Source organism: Eublepharis macularius, chromosome 3 (genome assembly GCF_028583425.1).
Source record: "Eublepharis macularius isolate TG4126 chromosome 3, MPM_Emac_v1.0, whole genome shotgun sequence".
NCBI classification, from domain to species: domain Eukaryota; kingdom Metazoa; phylum Chordata; class Lepidosauria; order Squamata; family Eublepharidae; genus Eublepharis; species Eublepharis macularius.
Window position 1 is genome coordinate 106469780 of NC_072792.1, and position 12251 is coordinate 106482030.

Consider the following 12251-nt stretch of genomic DNA (forward strand, 5'->3'; position numbering starts at 1 on the left):
ATACTTTCAATAACTTCAATTAAGGAGTTATATGTAATATTAAAAATGACAAACTGAAAATAGAAATGACAGCCTTTAAGTCATTGGTGCATAATGTGAAGAAATTGAAAATAATATTGTCATTAAAGTATATGCCGTAACCAGATATGGAAAATGCATTGGGCAATAATTTTAAGTCTGAACAGGATGGAATATTAAAGACCACAATCACAGATGCAAAAAATAAAAGCAAATACTAGAGATATTGCTCTTTATATATCAATGTATTGTGATGTTTTAATGCTTTGTCAATATATAGCAAAGTAGAAGCAATAATGTAGGGCTAGTAGATGAGGAAGTTTTTTTCTAAAGAATGTGACAAAGTGCTGGGCATTTGTTTGCCCTCCTAGTCGGAATGAGAGACAGACACCAAGTTTTGGGACATAAAAATGGGCCGCTTTATTAAAATAACATAAACCAAACATCAACTACGGCAAGGGCCTAACTAGCAGTACAGGTCAGGCCCTGGGGTCACTCCTGGACCCCGCCCCGACCTGTCTGGGTGAGCACCCGCTGCCCCGGGTGCGAGCCATCCATCCTATGGCTGGGACCCAGCCTGGCCAGGCGAAGCAGTTCACCTCTGTAAAGCTCCGCCACCCGGCCGTACGGCAGTGGGGGGAGACTGGCTTGTCCAGGGATTCCCCTCCAGGGCGTCTAACCATGCAACTGGGCTGTATGGCAGCCAGCCGCTTCTGGCAGACCCCAATTCCCCACCAATAGGGAGGTGCCAAGGGTGCTCACCAGCCCGCTACAGATTCTTCCCTAACTAACATCGTGCCATCGCAGAGGCCAAGCCTCTGCTTAGGCCACTGCGCCCCACAAATGGCTTAAGGCCAAACGCAGCCCTTGCTGCAGGTCATCCAAGAAAATACTGTTGCCTCTGCTAGAGAGGTGCACAACATCCCCTCTGTAGAGATCTGCAGACTCAGCCTGGATCTGCGGATGGGGCAAATAAATCCCCAAACCCCCTGTCATAGCTTTAAAGAGGGCTCTATTGGCCATCCGCCTAGCCCTTTCAATAGCACTATGGTCCAATGCTTCCTGCCAAAACCTACGCGGAAGCATCGCCGACCAAATTATCAAAATGCCGGGCCACCTCTTCTGAATCACACGGAAGTCGTCCCGGGCTTGCCAAGAAAGGGCAATGCCCTTCATCAAACCCAGGTCATTACCCCCTAAGTGGACGACCAGGATGTGTGGTGGAGGGGCACTCCTCCCTTCAAACAACAACGGCAGCAAACCAGCCCATCACAGACCTCTTCTGCCCTGCCACTCAACTGTGGCCTATCAGCTGAGTCCAATCTGGGACCCCATCTGTGTCCTCTTCGCTTGGTGCGCTGCCCAGAAGACCATACTATGGCCACATATGAGGATCCAAACCCTCTCCCGCCATGCCACAGCACCTGAAAAAGAGACAATGTCAACACGATTGGACGCCAGACAGAGGCCTAACATACGATTTATAAGCAGCAGAGCACCATCGTCCAATCCTCTAAATCTCAACACCTAAATACCTCATAGCTGCGGCAGTGGAAGCCGCGCCTATTCGAAAAGAGTGGGTTCCAAATTTTACCCCTACCCAAACCCAACTTCGCAAGCGCTCTGCCCATGACAGCCCAAAATTGGTATTTTGTCAATGGGGAACCATTAACATGGCAGAACAATGCCCCAGGCGCTGCACCACGAACCTCCAAATATCTTTTCAAGGCAACTACCGGGCACAGCTCCCTGATGGCACAGCGGCCGATCTCCAGGTCCACCCCTTTTTGCCGCTGATCTGTCTTGCAGTGCCTAATCCGAATAACCACCCGGTCCCCATGAAACTTAACATCATTCTCCGCAATGGCACGGCCAAAATCATCCTTAAGGGATTGGGGGACCAACTCGCTAACTCTAAGAGCTCCAAAAAATGCTATCAAGGAAGTGGCATGGAATAACAACTCTTCAAATGGTGAACTACAAACCAGGGGCCACATGGCCTTTAGACCCTGCAAGATACTCGGGGAAATGGGTTGCCTAGCATCCCTCATTGCTGTAGCCTCCCTAGACCAACCTTTCAGCATTTTTTTAATGTGGAAGTCTCCAGTGGGGTCAACCAAGCCCCGGGCCTTTGAAGTGAATGCCAAAGCCGCCAGTTGACTGCGAATATACTTTACCTGGTGCCCCTTACCTTTCTGAGTGACACAAAAATGTGCCAAGTGTCCCACTGGGATAGACCACAGCTGGGGGAGATCCACCTCCTGCCTGAACCCAGCAAAGTGCCTTACCGCCCTGTCGTAGGCTCGCCTGGTACTAGAAGCCAGTGCTAACTGGATGGCCCTGAAGGCCTCTGATTCCCAATCCTCCATAGCTCCTGAGGAATCTGGGCAGGCAGCAAATCCACCTCTGGGGCAAGCTGTCAAAACCAGTCCATCTGCAGATGAGACAGGGCGTCTGCCACCTCATTGCTTACCCCAGGTATATGCCTCACCCCATAGGTAAACTGCTACTAAGATTGGAAAAAATTCCAGGAACGTTAAGTCCCTGCACAGGCCTGCTTCAACCCACTCGGCGGGCCATCCAACCGCACACCAGTGCCCCCTGAAATAAATCCCACACCCTACCGAGCCGGATGCGTCAGAGGAAACTTGCAGCTCCCCCTCCAGCAACAGCTCCTGTCTCCAAAATGAGACACCATTAAAGCTGCCCAGGAACCTGCACCAAACTTTCAGGTCCTCACGCATCCCCGGAGAAATAAGCATTCTGTGATGTGGGAGTCTGAGGGTCCCCATTGCCTCACAAAGGTGCCTAAAGAATGCCCTGCCCAGTGCCACAACCTTGCATGCAAAGTTAAGATGGCATACCACCTGCTGCAGCTCCAATAATGAAACCTTCCGTTTCCCCAAGAGGGTCCACAAACGCACCCTCAAATCCTGGAGTTTCTCGGCAGGCAACCTAGAGGTTTGCTGTTCAGTATCCAATTCAATACCGAGGAAGGTCAGGGCTGTCGCCGGGCCCTCCGTCTTTTCATGTGCCAGCAGGACCCCCAACTCTTCAGCCAAACATATGAAATCCTTCAAAAGTCGGGCACATTGGCCGGTATGCGGGGGGCCCCACCAGGATAAAGTCATCTAAATGATGGGCGGTGTCACGGCAATGCTGCCTGCGACATAGGGCCCATTCCAGGAACATACTGAAATGCTCAAAAACCGCACATGAAATAGAGCACCCCATCGGGAGGGCTCTATCCATGTAAAATTGACCCTCAAAAGCAAACCCAAGGAGTTCGAAATCCTCCGGGTGTACTGGGAGAAGGCAGAACGCCGACTTAATATCGCATTTCGCCATCTCAGCTCCCGGGCGACAACGCTCAACTACTTTGACCGCTTGGTCAAAGGACGTATAACGCACCGAACATAAATGCTCCGGAATTGCGTCATTAACTGAGCCACCCCTGGGGTAAGACAGATGGTGAATCAAACAAAATTCACCTGCGGCCTTCTTAGGTACCACCCCCAGGGGGGAACCCACAAACAAGGGACGGGAGGGGAGGGAAAAGGGCCTAAAACCCTGCCCTCCTCGCATTCCTTGGATATTTTTGCCCGCACCACGTCCTCCATGCCAACCACAGAATGTAAATTGGATGACATGAAGGCCGACCTAGGACCTTGAAACGGAATCCTAAAACCTAACAAAAAACCCTGTAACAAGAACTGGGCATCAGCCCTATTGGGGTAATCAGCCAGCATGGCTTCAAGTACCCTCACTTTTATTGGGCTGGGGCCCTTTACTAGGTCCATGTTGCCCACCAGGGCCACCACCCTTCCTTCCAAATGGCTTCTGCTTCTTGCAGGCATTGAGTGGATATGGCCCTCTGCATGTCGGACTCTTGTGGCCAAAACAGCAGTTCTTATGGCTGCAGACCCCTTTTGAGGTAAACTCGAAGCAAAGCAGTCGGGGCTGAACCGACTGCCCCGCAGGGGTGCAGGGACCGTAAGTAGCCTGGGGGAATCCCCAAGAAGCCGGTGATAAACACTGGACGATATGGCCAATGTCTGATCGGTCACTGCTGGTAGACTTAGCCGGGGTCATCAGCTGTAACCACAAGTGTTGGTGAACCTGATCCCAAGGTAATGATGGGTTAAGGACGGCCTACATATGGAATTCTTTGTCATATTGCAGCCAAGCTGCCCCTGCGAATTCCAAATGGGCCCTGTATATAATATCCATATACTGGAAGAGCGGGGTGGCACGCCAGGGCTGTGCCCGTGCTATAACTCCAGCATAAATCAGGAAACCCGGCAGCCAATTCACCCAGGTCCTGTCTATCTTACGGCGCTTGAGGTGCTCCTTATTGCGATCCTCCAGGTCCTCTTTATCCTTCTTCTCCAGTTCCCTGAAGAGAAGGGTAAAGACATCCACATATTCCCCGCGCAAAATCTTTTCCCTTGTAGCCGGGGTGAGGTGATCGCCCAACGGCATGGCCGTATCCCCCACCAGAAGAGCCCTGTAAGGCACCGTTCCTTAATTAGACCAGGGAACACTGAAATAAGTTCCCCAAGGAGGCACAAGCCCCATCCCTAATTGTGTCAGGGCCGAGGGAGTATTCCAGCCATGCGAACCCGGCATCTGGCCAGGCACTGGTGGCTGGCACCAATGGCCACAATCAGAAGCCATCCCGGCCCCAGGAGCACTTGCAAGAGCCCCAGGCTGTGAACATGTAGTGTGCTGTGAAGGCTGACTTATATGGCCCCAGGGCCATGCACCCTGTTGAGGCCAGGAACACTTACCCTCGTTGTCTGGGGGCTGAACTACCAGGGCCACTTGGCCAGCATCCTAAGGTCACGTCCCTTCCATCTCAGATGCTGTGGGATCCACCGCTTCCTCCTCCATAGCTTGACTACTGGCTGAAGTCGATGGAGCCGTGGCACCTTCTGCCGATGTTCCTTCCAAAGCGGCCAAATGAGACAGAATATCATTAATGGATGCAGCCTTGGAAGCCGCCCTAGCTGGTCTTTTACTAGCAGGCCCCGCTTGTGTGGGGGCAGATGGCCTAGCCTGTTCTAAAGCCACAATTCTAGCTAAAATATCACGCCTTATCGAGCCCCCGTTTTCCTCATCCGAGGACAAAGCAACAGCAGGGTGCTTGGGAGGGCGCCGGGCAGGCTGCTTGCCCTTAGTGGTGCCAACACCCTTCTTTGGGCCCATCCTGCTCCAACTATATACTAAGTTACTACCAACACTAAATGGGTGGCTTTCAATAAGAAGCCCAAGGAAATTGCCGAAAGGCCACTAGGGGAACAAGGCAACGAGCGCTGATTTGCACCCCAACTACTTAGCCACTATACCCCAGTAGCCACCCGCAGAAAGGTGTTAATGGCCAAAAAGACCACTCCAGGAGCAGGGGAAAAGCCGGGTTCCAGGAAAATAAGAACAAAAATGGCTGCCGCTACCCAACCTAAGATGGCCACCACCTCAGGGGACCCCACTAAATGCCAATAACTGCCCGAAGGTCCACCAGGCTTTTCTTTTCCTCTTTCTTTCTTTAAATTAAATTAAATTAAATTAAATTAAATTAAATTAAATTAAATTAAATTAAATTAAATTAAATTAAATTAAATTAAATTAAATTAAATTAAATTAAATTAAATTAAATTAAATTAAATTAAATTAAATTAAATTAAATTATTATTATGTTCCTATTCAAAGCTGGTGTTAACCCCCTAGACTCAATTGGTCACTCACTACGACAAAGGGGGTGGTGGACACAGAGGGCTACCCAATGCCCCCGTGACGAGAGGGGGTAGTGTGGTAGCCTGGTACAATGCAGCTACCTGCTGCATAACGCACAAAACCAGCAGCGTGACACAATGCATGCAGAAAAATAGCCGTGCTGGAGCCTCTAATAGGGTGTCCAGCCAGGCGGCCATGCGCTCAGCCACACTCACAAACCCCTGCAAACTGTGGGGAAGCGGTGCAGCCGGAATGAAAGCGGGGCGGCTGGCTGAAAGACAGCAGCGCCGCTAAGGGTCCCCCCAAGGCTGGCTCCAATAGCAGAGCGTGCCGCACAGCCCGGCCGGACAGTCAGCCACACTCCCAACCCACCCCAAGCCAGCAAACTCCACAAAAAAGTGGCGTGGCTGAAAAGCAGTGCGGCTGGAGCACGAGCGCACAGCTGGCTGGGGAGAAAGTGGCGCAGCTAAAAACGGCACAGCTAAATGAGGGGCCCCGCCGAAAAAGGCCGACTCCAGTAACGGAGCCCCAACACCCCCGGGCCCGCCCCCGCTCCCACGAAATCCCAGCAGGCAGACTCCTCGCTCCGCGGAGGGCAAACCCGAGGTGGGAGACACTGCTAGAAGCACTCTGTCTCCGACCGGCAACACTGCAGACTGCGAGCTGGGAAGACTGCACTCCCTCCCTTCGCCTCGCAAAGCTGTCCACCCGGCCCAGGCCTCGTGCAAGGCAAGCAAGCAGCACGTCCTGCTTCAACTGAGCACGAGGTGAGACTGGAGCCTCGGGGGTGGAGGAACAGCCAACGCAGCAAGACTCCGCCCCCTAAGCTAAGCCCATATGTCGGGCCAATCCCCAGTCTCCCTCTTTCCAGGGCGGCAAACTGCTGCCTCCCACCTAAGTGGCCGATGCCACTGGCTTGGAGGCAGGATTATTGTGCTAAAATTCTCACTGCAAGTTAGCAGTGTCCAACAGTAAAAAAAATGGACAAACAAGTTAGAAAATTGCAAAAATGAGGAAATTAGCAGAGTTTACAGTTTACAGAAATGAAAATGCATTTACAGTGCAATCCTAAGCAGAAATACAGTACATCCTTCTAAACCTATTGACCTCTTTGCTTAGCATTGCACTGATAGTAACATTTTAATCTAGTATGCAAAAGTGAACCTGAGTTACAGTTAATATATAGCATTGATCATTCCCACCACCATCAGTTTTTATTTAATTATGCACATTAATAGTTACAATATTGAGAGATAGTCATTACACATAGATAACTAAGAAATCTTCTGTTACATATTAATAATAATTTACATGCCCTTGTAACCATGAATTTTCTTACAAATGAGTATTTCAACTTGGATTTCCATTAAAGGTTGATATACTAAATGATAACTTAAATCTTAACCGTATTATAGAGGATTTATATCATAAACATAGACGATTGAACTACTTTGGTAATGATTAGTATATTAATAAAAATACTGTTTAAGGAAGATATTTTCAATATATATAATAATGATTAAATAAGTATTATTATGAAGTCAAACCTTTTACCCATCTATTACAGATATTAATAGAAGAACCAACAACAATAATATATACTCATTATTGTAACCCTTATAAACCTTACTAAATTAACCCTTTTCCCCTCCCCTCTCCCTCTGTCCCCTCTTACTTTACTAAATAGTGCTATTTAAATTGGATTAAGTAAGTTGCTTAATAACAGTTCTCTATAGCCCAAGAGTAACCCCTTATAGACTATTTGGCCTACTACTACCAACTTGGAGAAATGTAAATAACTGGAGACCCTGTCTGTGAGCTCCATTCCCTCCCTACCATGCCTCTAATCTGATATTACATATATGCATTTTACAGTCATAACATTTTACAGGATATTTTAGTTTGCTATCAACTTGGATTTTAACATTTCAGTCTGTTTTTTCTTTCTTGTTGAGTGAAAAAAAAGATGATGACTGGCTCAGACGCTTAATGCTGAGCTCCGTGCCGCTCTCTCAGATTTGTTTTATAAACTCGGACTTCCGGTTTGGGATTCATGGAGGTCTGACGCAGCTTCACTCGCGGAGCTGACTGGACTGCCGTTTTAAGCGGCTGGCGGGGGAAATTTAGCCCACGGCATACTACTCTCAGGCGGAGATCAGGCAAAGTACGCTCAAGACCTCAGGGCGTGTCGATCTCGGGCAAGGGGGGGTCCTGCGCAACGGATCTCCCCCCGACCCTTGAGGTCCCACCCTGTGACAGGTCGGCAAAGATCTCTGCGGCAGTTTTGGGGCCAATGCGGTTGGCATAAGACCTACGTACCCAAGCTTCAATAGGGGAGAGAAGAGTGGAGGGTAAACCAAGATTGAAACAGTGATTACAACCCAAGGAGAGTGAATGAGAAGGTAAAGATCACTATCTTCTGATACGGGACAGATTGTTAAAAGTAAAGAAGAATAAAAGTAGATTTCCAAACTGCAACAGACTAACTATAAGGAGGGGAAGACTTGGCAAGAGTTGTATTAGAAAAAGGACTAAGTTTAAAGAAGTTATGGGAGAAATAGGACTATTGTTTTGAATACTTGCGGTTATGGAGCTGTGAGAAAACTTTACCATAGCAAGAGCTGCTGTGAGAAGTCGGGAAACAGGAAGTGCGTAACAACAATAGAGTTGCTGGAGAGAAGCGGTCCCTGCCGGAGGGCAGGAAGAAGGGAATCGCCATCTTTGAAAGGGGAAGAACCACGGCTTCAGCGGAAGCGGAAGTAAGCCATTTTGGATTACAAAATCATAGAGGAACCATAGAGAAAAGACGCCCGACATTTTGGATTTTTAAAAACTTTTTGTTTGAGAAGACCGGGACATTTAAATTAAAAGGACATTGAATTTAACGCCACGGAGTTAAGGAAGAGAGCGGACTCGTGGGAGTGAGCTAAAGCAAGCCCCACGATGTCGAAAAAAGAGTGGCAATTGGCAATAGAGAACTTGGATAAAAAACTTTTAGAAGTGATAAAAGAGCTTAAGGACATGAAACCGGAGCTGATTAAAGAGGTTAAACAGACTGTGAAAAGTGAGCTTGCAGAAGTGAAAAAAGGTATGGAAACAATGCAAAATGAGTTGCAAGGAACACAGCAGAGAGTTAAGGTAGTGGAAGGTGCGGTGGAAAATTTAGCTGACACGCAACAAGCAGAGATGAGGCTGATGAGGGGAAGAATGGCGGTTGCGGAAAGCAAGCACATGGAGAAGCAGCTGAGATTTTGCGGTTTGCCGGAAGTGGAAGGAAAGACAGCACAAGAACAGATTACTGAGGTGTTAGCTGATTACCTGGGAAAGGAGGAGGAGGAAGTTGTGGCTATCCTAGATGTGGTATACCGTGTAAATTCAAGAATTGCGACCCAGAGGAAATTACCAAGAGACGTGATTGTGCAGTTCACGACCCGAAACATGAAAGAGAAGATTGTGACTAAACAGTTCCAAGATCCATTGGAAATTGATGGCAAGACGATTATCATCATGAAGGAAATACCCAGATCGGTGTTATTAGACCGGAAAAAATATAAAGCTTTAATCCAGATCTTGAAGGACATGAAAATAAGGTACAGATGGGAATTACCAGAAGGAATGTCTTTTGAATTTGGAGGAGTAAAAAAGCGTATCAGATCTGAACGAGAGATGGAGTGGCTTATAAGGGACAATGAAAAGGACTTACCAGCAACAAGATAATGACTATGGAGTGTAAAGTTTTATCTTGGAATGTAAATGGACTTAATTCACCAAACAAGAGAAAAAGTATTTTCCACTGGCTATTAAAACAAAAATGTGATATTGTATGCTTGCAAGAGACTCATATTCGAAAACAAGATGTAAAGTATTTAAAATCAAGAAAATTGGGTGATGATTTTGTAGCGGCCTCTAACAAGAAAAAAAGAGGAGTGGTGTTGTATATAAAGGAGGAGCTATAGCCAAAGCTTGTAATGAAAGATGTGGAAGCTAGATTTTTAGCAGTGGAATGTATATGGAACTCAAAGAAAGTGCTGGTAATTGGAATTTATGCTCCTAATGGAGCAAAAGAAAGCTTCTTTGAGGACTTGAGGAAGCAACTAGATGAACTTTCATATGATCAGATAATTCTTGCTGGAGATTTCAATGGAGTGACAGATCTGGAATTAGATAAAAAATCAACAACTGCACAAAAGAAAAGAGGACTACTACCAAAGGTGTTTTTTGAATTGATACAACAAGAAACTTTAGAAGATGTATGGAGAAGACAAAATCCTAAAAGTAGACAATTTACGTTTTTCTCCGCAAGACATTCTACATTATCGAGAATTGATATGATCTGGGCCTCAAAAGACTTAGCGATATGGACTAAAGAGGTGGAAATAATGCCGATGGTTGGCTCAGATCATAATCCAATTATGTGGAAGTTGGGGAAAAGGAGTAAAAGGAAAGGATGGAGAATAAATGAGGACTTGTTAATAGAGGGAGAAAATATGGAAATGCTGAGAAGAGAGACAAACTTCTTCATACAACACAACATGAACAGAGAAGTACCAACCAATAAGGTTTGGGAAACTTACAAGGCAGTAATTAGGGGCATACTAATGGACTTAAACGGAAGAGTCAGGGAAAAAAAGGAGGAGAAGAGACAGGAGATTATGGAGAAAATAAAAGCCAGAGAAGTACAGTTAAAGAAAAGACCAGGGAAAAAGAAAATTTATCAGGACATTAAAATACTTCAAGAACAGTTGACAGCAATGAACAACAAAGAATTGGAGTGGAATCTTAAAAGATTGAACCAGAAGGCGTATGAAGGTGCTAATAAACCTGGGAAATATTTGGCATGGCAATTAAAAAAGAGAAAAGAGAAGAAAACAATAAATAAAATCTGTGATGATAACAAAACGTATTTGGAACAGACAGCCATTAGTAGAGCCTTTTATAAATTTTATAATAAGAAAGAGGTGAACAAAGACGCAATAGTGACATATTTGGAGAAAATGAAGCTACCAGTAATTTCGGAAGTTTGGAGAGATAAACTAAATAATGAAGTAACGGATGAGGAAATAAGAAAGGCAATACAGTCAACAAATTTGGGAAAGGCACCAGGGCCAGATGGACTTACAGCTAAATTTTATAAGGTAATGGCCAATGAGCTGGTACCATTCCTAAAAGAGGTGATCAATGGTGTTTTAAAGGATCAACGGATCCCAGATACTTGGAATGAAGCTAATATATCACTGATCCCTAAAGAGGGGCAAGACCTGACCAACGTGAAAAATTACAGACCTATATCGTTACTCAATAATGACTACAAAATCTTTGCGAAGATACTGGCGGAAAGAGTGAAGGGATGGCTTTCGGAAGTCATCGAGGAGGAACAAGCCGGATTCTTGCCAAATAGACAGATCAGAGATAATTTAAGGACAGTGATAAATGCTATTGAATATTACGATAAGCGTTGTGATAAAGAGGTTGGTTTCTTCTTTGTGGATGCTGAAAAAGCATTTGACAATCTGAACTGGGACTTTATGTTTGCCGCTATGGAAAAGCTACAAATGGGAGAAAGGTTCATAAGAGCCGTGAAAGAAATATATAGAGACCAGAATGCAGCAATTGTGGTGAATGATGAGGTTACTAAGAAATTGATTATAGGTAAAGGAACGAGACAAGGTTGCCCGTTGTCTCCACTGTTGCTCATTTTGGTGTTGGAGATTCTGATGATACAAATACGACAAGATGAAGAAATCCATGGAATAAAAATAAAAGACTTTTCATATAAGGTTAGAGCATTTGCGGACGATATAATGTTAATTGTGGAAGATCCAACGGAGAACATGCCAAAAGTAATAGGGAAGATTAAGGAGTTTGGAGATTTGGCAGGGTTCTATATCAATAAAAAGAAGTCAAAGATATTATGCAAAAATATGACTAAGCAAAAACAACAACTGTTAACGGAAATAACAGACTATGAAGTAACAAGCAAGGTGAAATATTTGGGAATTGAACTGACTGCAAAGAATATAGATCTATTCAAGAACAATTATGAAAAATTATGGACTCAGATAGAGCGAGATTTGATTAAATGGAATAGATTGAATTTGTCATGGTTGGGAAGGATTGCAGTAGTTAAGATGAATGTGTTACCAAGAGTAATGTTTTTGCTACAGACAATACCAATTATTCGAGACTCCAAGCAGTTTGAAAAATGGCAAAGGAAAATTTCAGACTTTGTTTGGGCAGGCAAGAAGCCTCGAGTGAAAATGAAAGTTTTACAAGATGCAAAAGAAAGAGGCGGAATGCAACTGCCCAATCTAAGACTTTACCACGATGCAATTTGTTTAGTGTGGATGAAAGACTGGATGACGTTGAAGAATCAGAAACTACTGGCCCTAGAAGGATATAAAAAAACATTTGGATGGCACGCATATTTATGGTATGACAAATTAAAAGCGGACTCCATGTTCTTACATCATTACATATGGAGAAGTTTATATACAACTTGG